This window comes from Nuphar pumila, chromosome 11 (genome assembly GCF_984573655.1).
Source record: "Nuphar pumila chromosome 11, dmNupPumi1.hap1.1, whole genome shotgun sequence".
NCBI classification, from domain to species: Eukaryota; Viridiplantae; Streptophyta; class Magnoliopsida; order Nymphaeales; family Nymphaeaceae; genus Nuphar; species Nuphar pumila.
This window is the reverse complement of record NC_143259.1, coordinates 932505-943774: the sequence shown is the minus strand read 5'-3', so window position 1 is coordinate 943774 and position 11270 is coordinate 932505. Positions and strand designations below refer to the sequence as shown.

General features: G+C 38.7%; 1 long non-coding RNA gene across 1 annotated transcript; it reads right to left on the bottom strand.

Moving 5' to 3' along the window:
* Positions 1-556: 556 nt before the first annotated feature.
* LOC149821555 (uncharacterized) lies at positions 557-2289 on the bottom strand. The gene is made up of 2 exons (XR_016426189.1): positions 2074-2289; positions 557-753 (listed from the first exon to the last, which is right to left on the bottom strand). It is a non-coding gene; the product is annotated as an uncharacterized LOC149821555 (long non-coding RNA).
* Between the last annotated feature and the right edge of the window lie 8981 nt (positions 2290-11270).

Below are 11270 nucleotides of genomic sequence, written 5' to 3'. Positions count from 1 at the left end.
AGGCAGAGTTGAACACCGAACACCCGCATCAATGCTCCTTTCGCTCACTTCAGTCCATAGCAGCTACCAGTATGTGATTTTGGTTTTTACATTTTGGTTTACGACAACATGGCAACCTTATCAATAAGTATTGTTAATTTCTATCCTTACAATCAAGAAATAACTTTGACATTACATGGAGATAGCGTTTGTTCCTTTTGTGGGTAAGGAACCCCTAGCTAGAACTCATAGGGAGAAGTTGTTTTGACCAAATCTGATTTCATGGATATGTTAAGCATGGTCAAAATAGCAGAAATAGACCTTTGGATCATAGTTTTTTAATATAAAATATATTTTTAAGGTTTGAACATTTGGTACATTGTAAGCCATTGGTTTTTCAACCTTCTAAAATCTGACATATTCGTCTTAAAACTAAGATCAGTTTCTACTAAACTTAATATTTAATATATAGATCGTATCTAGAATGTCAGATGTATTAAAAAACTGAAAAAATATAATTATTACATATTTTCACTAGGGGATTCCTTACCGAGGAAAGAAGCAAATATTACCCCCATTTTATATAACTACCAAAAGCAAGCAAACACTTTTTTATTATTAAGAATGAAAAATACAATAATCACGAAGCTTCAAGAACAAAAACACAAGCGAATTTAAGCATAGAAAGAGAATCATAGTGGCACTGGCCATCCAGGTTCAAACAAAGGTGGACAGCAGCTCCTGAACAGACCACAGCAGCATAGAAACCATAAACTGCAAGTAAACCCAGTAAATCAACGAAGATTAGATGATGATGATGAGTTGTGCAAATTGCAATACGAATTTTATAAAATATTAAGTGCATCAGGTTTCCCCACTGAAAATTGTGTATGTATAATATTATTATACTGATTATATGCATTTGCTGGCCCTATGAAGGCTAATTCATTAATATTATTAAAATGATAGTTCCAGCTTGACTTCAGGATCCCAAAATCTTATCTGAGTCAGGCAGTAATTGCACTTAAACCTCGGAAAATCTATGAGTTCATTGACTGGATAATAGTTCAAATGATGAACGTTAAAACTCACTCATCGGTGATCTTATATACTTTATAATGTGATTTGGTTTTGATTATTTTCTTCTGTTTTCTTAACAATGCCTTGCTGTGGGCATAGAACACTCTGACTTGGAGGTTGAGAGCGGATTCTGTCAAACACTAGGTGAGGCGTTTACAACCACAAACTCCACCCGTATACTGTAGCTCTGTAGAAGTAGGACCCACAGAGGGGTGGGGTTTGTGGTTGTAAAAGCTGGGTGAGATTGCTAATCTCACCCAGCTTTTGACAGGATCCGCTCGCTGTCCAGTACGCAAATCAACAGTAAAAAGGTGCGCGTTGATGACATCATATTATGTTGATATGGTGAATACGACGGTGATTATGCCACAATACTGATGAGCATGACTTGGCAGATCACCAAATCACCGTTCATCTCTCGAGGATAGGATGATATCCCCCACAAGATTGGAACTCGAGACCCTTCAGTATCATATCGCGCCTCTGCCATCCATCCTCCAGGTACCCAATCCAACCTAATTAACTTGCTGCCATAATTGGAGAGCAGATCAGATGCAAGGGGTAAGCCTCACGGAGTTTCATGCTGTCAGGACCGCGATCATAAGTATGGCAGGAGTAGGTCTCTGATCCTGGAGGTGATTTCATCGTGTAAATATAAAAAACGATCAGATATGATTGCACATTTTTTGTGCACTGCTGTTGGTGATCAGGTGCATCAGCACACAAAAAGTGTGCAGTCACATTGCATTGTCGATCTATATATGCCTAATCTGAACATCCAAAGACTAGGAAGTTCCTAAAGCCTCAATGGTCAATAACACACCCTAACATCATAATGCCCTTGAAATTGGCCTATTGGGTATATGGTTAATCATTCTCAACTTGACCCAGCTTATAACAGAGTGCAGTGTCAAGGTCATCAATGTTTGTCACAACTTGCAAGCCATTTCAAGTCTGGTACTAAGAACGGAATTAAGGACCATACCGAAGATAATTCAATGGATTTTTACTTACCATGATGCCAAACATCCAAGTGAATCTCCTGGTGGTGACGGTTGCGGTGGTGGTGGTGTTAGTGGCGGAGCAGGCAGTGGTGGAAGAAATGGTGCATCTAGTGGGGGATCCATTAATATAATGTCTTGGGAAATTCAAAGAAAGAATTAGAAGCCAATCTATCCTTACGAAGAATCAGGTTTTACCATGCCCCCATTGCTTAGCTCCTTCATCCCCCATTGCTTAGCTCCTTCACGTGCTCACGAGTTAGCGCACCTTCCATTCTTGGCATCCAACTTTCAAACCTACCTATGCACCAAACTAACAGTCAGTTACTTGTTGGGTCGGATCAGGTCCAATACTCGTTCGTGGAACATTAGGGCTGTCAACAGTTCATATGCTTGACCCAGATGGATTTGGAACCGTGCAGGACCATATGTTGTTGGTAAAGGTCTGGGTCTGTTTAGACCTAGCTTTGGGCAGGACCATATCTAGGTCTAAATCCAGAGAATACGAACCAAACCCTTAAAACATGCTGCTTTTATAGTTTTTACATGTAAATAATCAGAACCTTAATTGGATCTGGGGTCAGATTTAAGTCTGATCTTTATAAACTTTCAAACTGGAATCGGGTCCATCTACTACTAGGATCTTATGGGTCTACAACCCCATTGGCTAACAAAACCAGGTCCAAAAGCTGATATATTGGGTTGATATCGGCTTTAGTCGAGTAAGACCCAACCCCTTATCAACCCTCAGTGTCACTCATCCTCATTCCTCAAGGTGAGGCAGAAACGGGCCGTCTGAGAGTAGTGATAACTCGAGATAGAACCCAAAAGTCTAATTAAGTTCTTTTTATATTGTATAGAACAAGGTATACTTGGAGTTAACAGAAAAGGTAATAGAGATTTCAGGGAGAAAACTTAATTACTTTACTGGTGTCCGTAGGCAGTTTTAGAAATTATTTGTTAGTTACATACTTGGGGCCAAAGGATCCAATGCTCATATCATAGTACTTATATACACCATCATTCCCATATGTAGGGCTGGTGGAAAAGGCCATGTTTGAGCTTGGCTCATATACCAATTAATGGAGCTCGTTCTCGTGTTTAGGCGAGCCGAGTTTGAGCTCGGCTGCTTCCTGAACGAGACTAGCCGAGCTGGCTCGTTTAAGAAATTTTCATATTATTTATATATGAAATATATGTTTTTATATATTACACTAAAGTATATATATTTTTTATATATTATACTTAATAGTTCAGATTTTTTGTATATATTTGCTTTTATTTGTATATATATTTTATGTGTCTTTTTCTTTATATATTATACTTAAAACACACACACATATATATATATATATAGACTCATTGAAGCTACAGGAGCTGCTCATGGCTCAGCTCGCCAGCTATACGAACACGAACGAGTTCATGATGAGCCAAACAGAACCAAGCCGAGTCAAGTCATGGGCTGCTCGGTTCGTTATGGTAGCTAGGTTACTCGATTAAGCACATTATCCATTCTAGAATGACCAAGAAACTGTCAGTTACATAAGATTGTTATACCTGGTATTTTACAAAACAATGCCCATATTTTTTTGGTGAGGAGGAACCCTCACTGAGAACCAGGTCACTAAATGGGCCTGGCCCCATGTGAGGTAAACCCAGCATGGGGTCACCCAGACCCCCTTTCCTCATGTATCCCACCAGTTAAAGGCACCAGCACACCTGCGAGAAGTCGTCTCAATTGACTGATCAGTGGCATTGTTTAACACTATTTCATAAAATATAAAAAAAAATGCCCCACTTCGAGTGTTAGTTGCTTATGGAAAAGGAAATCGGGAAGATTAGGTTCGCGTATAATTTGGTCCGAGTCTGGCCTAACCGGATTCATAGTTTTACTCGAATTTGGATGAAGTTGTCACTGAATCTAGATCAGATTGGGGTGTTAGTCAAATTTGGAGTTGGATCTAGTGCTTTAAAACCAAATCCATATTTAAAGAAATGCAAAAGGGATCCAAGAAAATCCAAAAGATTTGTGGTGTTTCTTGGAATCTAAAATGAGATCAGATGAGTGTACTTTTCGTGTCGTGACTTTTGTTTTAATTGTAGAATAATTTTTTACTGAATCCATGTTTTTGTAATTGCAATAAATTTTAGCTCAAAAAATCAAAATTTTACTGAAAAACCTAATATGCTCCACTAAGGGCACGTTTGGAAGAGAAAAACTCTCATAGGAAAAGAAAGTTTTGCTTTGCTATGAGAAGTTTTCCGAAAGAAAGTTTTTGGCCTGTTTGTGTAGCATGAGAAAAACAAAGTGAAAAAATAAGAGAGAGGAGGAGGAGGGTGGTGGGTGGTTGTGGTGATGATGATGATGATGATGATGAGATGGTGGGTAGTGAGATTGGTGTAAATATCTATTGTACATTCTCTAATAGTTCAATAATCATTTTGATTTCTTTTTTTTTTTTATGATAGGCAATTTTGATTTTCTTTTTCTGGTGAAGATTCTTTTCATATGTCATTCTCCTCTTATTTTCTCTGTTTCTGATAATGTGCATATATTTTCATTGGTCATTTAACTCATCTCTCTCTCACACACATTTCATATGTCATATGATGAAATTCTTATGATATAAAACTTGTCTTGTTTTTTTCCTTTTTCTACTTTTCCAGTGAACTTATGTCATTTCTTCTTCTTGCCATTGTTCACATAGCACTTTACAGGTGCATTGAGATGAGAGTGCAGTTGAAGGAAACCTGGTCAGTACATTTTCCAAGCTGACAAAGTCTAAAGGTGCCACCATTTCTACAGGGTTGCTGACAGAAGAGATCCTGCTGTCTTCATCACCTTGTGGTGGTGATATAATATGCCACATGAGGGACAAATAATTGCTTATGACTTCTGTAGAAACTTTGGGGAGCATAACGGTTTCTTGATTAGACGTGAAAAGGTTTGAAAGGTGTGACATTAATGGTGATGAGATCTTCAAAATATTTTTTGTTTGCCATCGTGTAACCCTTTAAATTTTAGAACACTTTATTATGGTATTTATTATATATATACACAAGCTTTCATTGGGATTGGTGCTGGTTGAGATTTTGGGTTCAGATAGCATCCATTAGGATTTAAGGACGTAATCATCATTTTTAAAAAATCTTAGGGCATTTTGGGCAAAAGACTTCCCGGTATTTATGTTAAAAAATTAAATGACTTTTTAGTGAATGTAAATAGGTTTGTAACTAAAAGCAATTTCGGTAAATAAAGGATATGTTGCAGTTATATGGATATTTTAATAATCAGGCTACAAATGAACAGTTCAGCCCCCCACCGATTAACACTCTTTTGCTATTTTAATCTTATGTAATCATGAGAGTTTAATTTTTTTTTATTTAACCTAATCTACCGCTACTCTCTCCATTTTCACGCACTCTTCTTCTCTCTCATAATTGCTGCACCCCCTGCATCTCCTCCCTCTATTCTTCTTTTCTTATGCTAGTAGATCGGTAGAAGGCGTAATTGCTGGGGGAAGATCCATAGTGACATTATACCGGCAGTTTCTTGGAGATCGATAGTGACTCTCTGTTAATTTCGTATTTCTAGGCAAAATTCAATGGTACCCTAACTCCATGAAATCCTAGGAAGTAAACCCAGGGGTCCGGGGCTTTTTTCACTTAGCCAGATTTTTCCAAATCCTGATTTGAAACCAGGTTTTGGTGTGTCATCAAAACATGAGTTTTTGGCGCAAAACTCAGATTACACCCAAAACCCAATCTATACCTGGGTTTTGGGTGTCAGCACCTTCGTGAGATTAATGAAGTGATTAAAAGAAAAACGTGTATCAACTGAGGAAGCGAGGCTTGAGTGTGAGATGACTATTGTTGCGACCCAAGGTGAAATGGGTTTGCCAAGTAACAGAGCAACATGCGGGGTTCGCCCAACGGAGTGCGTCAGGCGGGATGACCAGCTCCAATGCACGGGAGGGGAGCATCAGCTTGGGGACCACCTGCGAAAGTGGCCATCACACTTGCACGTCAGCACTCGGCCACTTCAGCACCTTAGTCAGCAGCGGTTAACCGCCTGGGCAGTGTGCAAAACAGAATTGCCATTCAGTTTATGAGAGCCTTTGCGCTGACTCAGCTGAACGAATTCAATGGATGTGCGCCTGGGTTTGTTGAGACCACTTGTGGCAGTTAGAAAACTGTTGTGGTTTATTTGTCTAGTTAATGGTTTCGTTCAGCCTATAATTAAGTCTCATGTTCATCCGATTGTAACTTTTGAATAGAACTGGACTTCGGTCTTTTGGGAAGAGAGAAATCTCTTAGGTGCCTTAAGGGCATTCAGTTCCCTTAATCAGAAAAATTCAAGGTTGATGCTCACCAATTTCAATTGGTATCATGTCGATTGAGTTGGATTAAGCCTTGATCAAGTGCTTCAAGCCTAGATCGGGTTTATCGCAGATCCGATGATTTGAGAATTACTTCAAAGCTTTCATTGCAACGAAGATGTCAAGATTGTAGTGCTAACCTTCACGCAAAGGTGAGTAATTGACGCCTTTAGCTCATTCAGTGCATTTACAGAACAATGAAGCCAAATTTGTTGCCTATGTTTAGCCGATCGCACGCTTTCACTTCGGGCTAACACAGGCCCAGGATCGTCCTCAAGAACTTGCGTAAACTACTAGTACGTAAGTCCTTGTGCAGCTTAATGCTCACACACGTCTGCCACCGCATGGTCGTGAATCTCCGTGCAACATCAATCAGCGCATGCACCACCTCCTACGACATGCACGCTCATTGCACTACAGCCGTGTGTCACTGCTCTTGCGCAAACTACCTGTGTTGTGCCTTGGATCATGCGCCACAGCCTCTGCACTGATCCTACAACGTGCATCCTCATCTGCATGCCATCAGCAACACGCTGCATCGCGCCTGACCATGCGCTCACTGTCTCCTGCAGCATCACAGCTCAACTACGATGTCTCTGCAACTTGTTCCCTAGCTGCACCTCAATTGAGTGAGCCAGACGCAAGAAGGAGAGCAACTCTGCCACTGCCGCAGCCGCAGCAAGCACTCTTGCAATAGTAACACAATGCATTGCAATTGTTCCCTTGCGACTTATAGTGTACAGTTGCGCTTAGAGACTGTTTTGCTTTTGTTGAGTCTGATGTAAGCTGCCCGGTTCAGGTGAATCAATACCTCAAAGGGGCAGCCCGTATACTTGAACTGTAATTGTAACACCCCAATTTTTATATCCCGAATTTGGTGGAAATTTTTTTTTATTTTTATTTTTTGAAATACATTTAAATCTTTTAGCAGTTAACAGCGGAAAAACACATTGGGCATAAAACTTGGCGTGCTACTTCAGATGAATGCTTGCAAACATATACTTATGGAATTTAAACTTTAACAACTAATTAACTATGCATGAAATAAAATTCAAGTTTCACAATATCCAAAATTAATCACATTTGTCCTTGAATTGAATTAAATTAAAATCAGAGTTCAGAATTCATGAAGTAGAGGAAAGGTAGGCTCAGTCCCCGTCGCAACCTTCCGCCTTCGCACGTAAGTACCTACTCATTACCTGAAAATTTTTAAACCATATAGGGTCAGACAACATGTCTAAGTAGAGTAATTATGCTAAACTTGTAAGACAGAATAACAAGACAAGGATTTCAATAGAAATTTCATGGTTTAACATTTAATTTAACTTAAACAATCATACAACAAATCATGCATGTTTAGAATTTTCATATTTAACAGAAAGACATAAATTCATACATTCAAGATACAAAATGCATGAATCATTAAAATGCATGACTTACCATATGCAGAAGCTCTTTCAATGCATGCATATTTTCTTATCTTTAGTTATATTTTCTTAATTAGATGATGCATGTGATGCCAAATTAATGCACACACCATTTAAGTTATCACTTCTTAGCCCTGCTGATACGACACAGGCAGACATTCTCAGATCAAGACCATGACACAGGACGTGTTTTACATACAGGGGTGGCTTTAGCCTGGCCAGGTCCATTCACTAAGACGGGGTGAGGGACGTTAATACGAGAGAGATTCCCAACACCTTTCAACCCGATGCATCAGTTTTTCCTCATGAGTACAATAACCTCTACGCTGCAGTCTAATGCAGAGGTTTTTCCCCTAAAATCGTGGGAGGGGAGGAGCAACCTTCCGTGCCCGTAACAGAACTTGTCCCACGAAGTTTTGTATCACCTGCTACTCTCCAAGCAAGTATCTTGAGTTTAATGTCACATGATTACTTGATTTCAGTCATACTTTTGATGCAACATCAAACTTAAACCACTTTATGGTCATGAATGCATTCTTATAAAGCATTGGACAAGGACATATAATTAAACTTGTAACAGACATTTGAGCACATGCGTAGCATAAACATCTTATTCATTTTCACACATCATAATGCATATGCATGTACATGGCCAATGCAACAAGGAGAATATATATGAACATCCATATCAATGAAACAATCATATCATCACGATATCATGGACATACATATAGTCAACACATTTTTAGAATTTAAAACATAAACTTGTGTTCATTGGACCTTTTGATCCTAAATCTTTCATGTGTAACCTTCCATTTATAATTCATGCCATAATCATATAAGATTGCATAAAATCAGACCTGCATAATCATTCACATAATGCATACTAATTCTATAAAAAAATTAAATAAAAACATATATACTATGCACCCTTTGAGCCTTGATTTATGAATTTGCCCTAATTTTTCCAATTTCATAACTCTGTCCGACTGGTACAGAGCTCACAGAAAATTTTTGGCTCCATGAACAGAGCTGAAATTTTTACAGTATATAGGAATTGTTGTCAGCTATCCGTAGCCGCAAACCGTTTGTAAAAACTCTTTCGTATGAGGGAGTTATACATGTTTTACTACAGACCTATCAGTTTTTGTTTCGACTGTCACAGAGACGTGCTCGGTCCATGTACAGAGCCCAAATTCCTACAGTAGATGCACAATGGAGTTAGCTTTCCAACGCAACAATCCGTTCATCAAAACTCCTCCGGACGAGGGAGAAACGACCATTTTACTGAACGGAGGTCAAGTGGAAAACCTGGAATTCCGAGATTTGCATTTGGGTGAATCAAACCGAGTCACCCGAATCCCAAGAAAAATTAAAAGAAATAGGGAATACGCATGAAATAAAATTCCGAAAATTCTAAAATATTCACAGTAGATGAAACACTTCATAATCTATCAATCCAAACTAATATTTGCATAAAAATCATGGAATAAATCAAATACAAATATATTTTACGAATCTATTTCTAAGAAACCGATTTTTATAATAAACCCGATTTCAAAAATGGTTTTCTTTAGGGGAAAATATGTTTTTGCCATGGATCATTAAATCTGAGTCAAACCCACGGTTAGGAGGGTTTGATTATGATCTAAACTCATGAAAAAGCATCAAAATCCATGCCAAGAACTTTGTTCTTGCAAGAAAAGCATAGAAACCCTACCTTTTGTTGAAAAAAATGTATTTCTTGATGGATGAATAGCTCTTTTTGATCGATCCACCAATCAGCCCTTTCTTCCAGCAAGATGAGGACCTTAGATCTCCTCACCACACCCCTTGAGGTCTGGATCTTGCACTCAAGAACCAAAAAAAATCCTAAAAGAAGAGAATAGGGAAGGGAAAGAGAGGAGAGAGAAAAGAGGGTTTTTGGGGGAGAGAGAAGCTCTCCTTTTTTTTTTCCAGCACAAATGAGGAGGGCAAGGGCTATGGGAGGGTTTTATAACCCTTCTTAAATTAGGTTATGTGCTGGAATTAATTCCAGCCCTTGATCTCATTAATGAAATTCATTTGGAGCCCTTGATCTCCACTTTGACTTTTCAAACTTTAAATAACCTTGAAAATCACTATACCTTTATTTTCAATTTGAATTTGAAGTAAGATGTCACATAGGATGGGATGGCCCACCTATGGGCTCCTACTAAACTAATAAAAAAATGGATTTTAATGTATACAAAAGAAAACTATTATATTAAACTATTATTGATAAATCATAAAATTCCAATTAAAAACCGTTTTTGTTTTATATAACCACAACTCATGTGAAAATGTAAAGGAATTAAATATAAGCTAATTTCATCTTATTAAGCATATTAATATGTATATTTTTAAAATCTACTTTTGTTAATTTACTTTATTTAAATAATTTTACTTAAAAGAAAAATCAACATTTTCTTTTTAAGTAAGACGTTTTCAATTAGACATCACTTAGAATTTTCTCAGATATCCAAACCATGTAGGGTTTATATTTACTACAATTCAATATAATTAAACCCCTTAATCCTTAAGAATATACTCAAACATTAATTTTTTTAAAGAAATTAGGGTTTTATATTGGCACGAAATTCAAGACATTTCACAATGCTATAGAAACGAACTTAGAAATTTTCGGATATTACAGTAATAGCCTGCGGGCAAAATTGTGAATGAAGTAAATGCGTTGAGCTTTCTCTTGTTCACCCTCGTTGTGATTGCTTCTTGTGATTGCAATTTCTCTCCCTATATTCTCTCTTGCTCTCTTGCACTCTGATTACAAGCTTCCGTGATCGGCAAGCGAGCTGACGAGTAGGCTTGCGGCGGTGAGGAAGGACCGTCGCGTCGCGCTGGCCCATTGAAGGAAATAGGTCGGTGACAAGTGGTACCAGAGCCCATTCTCGTGCTGGGGGAGGGACTCCGGAGACGATGTCGACAGACACGCCGACAGGCTGCGATTTGTGAGCAAGACATTGTGGCGTCTTATCAAAACTTGTGCAACACCAAAGGCAAGGTAGTTGCTGAAGCTGAGGAGATGAGTTCACCTCGGGGCCAAGAAGAGTTGGTTGCAACTGTTAACAAGCTGGTGAAAGAGGTGACTTCGCATGAGGAAGCGATTTCACACGCATGTGAATCATTCAATGCACTGAATAATGTGGTGGCGAGCTTGCAAGAGCAGGTAACCTTATTAATGGGGCAGGTCACTTCGTTGACGACTACAGTGGCCGACTTGTAGACTGAAGTAGGGGAGCTTCAGTTGAAGAACCGTACGTTGCAGCAGACGGTTACCCTAAATGGCGGAAATGGTGAGAGACCATCAAGGATTGATGTACCAAGACCCGCAAAATTCAATGGTTCTCGCGACAGCAAGGCCATTG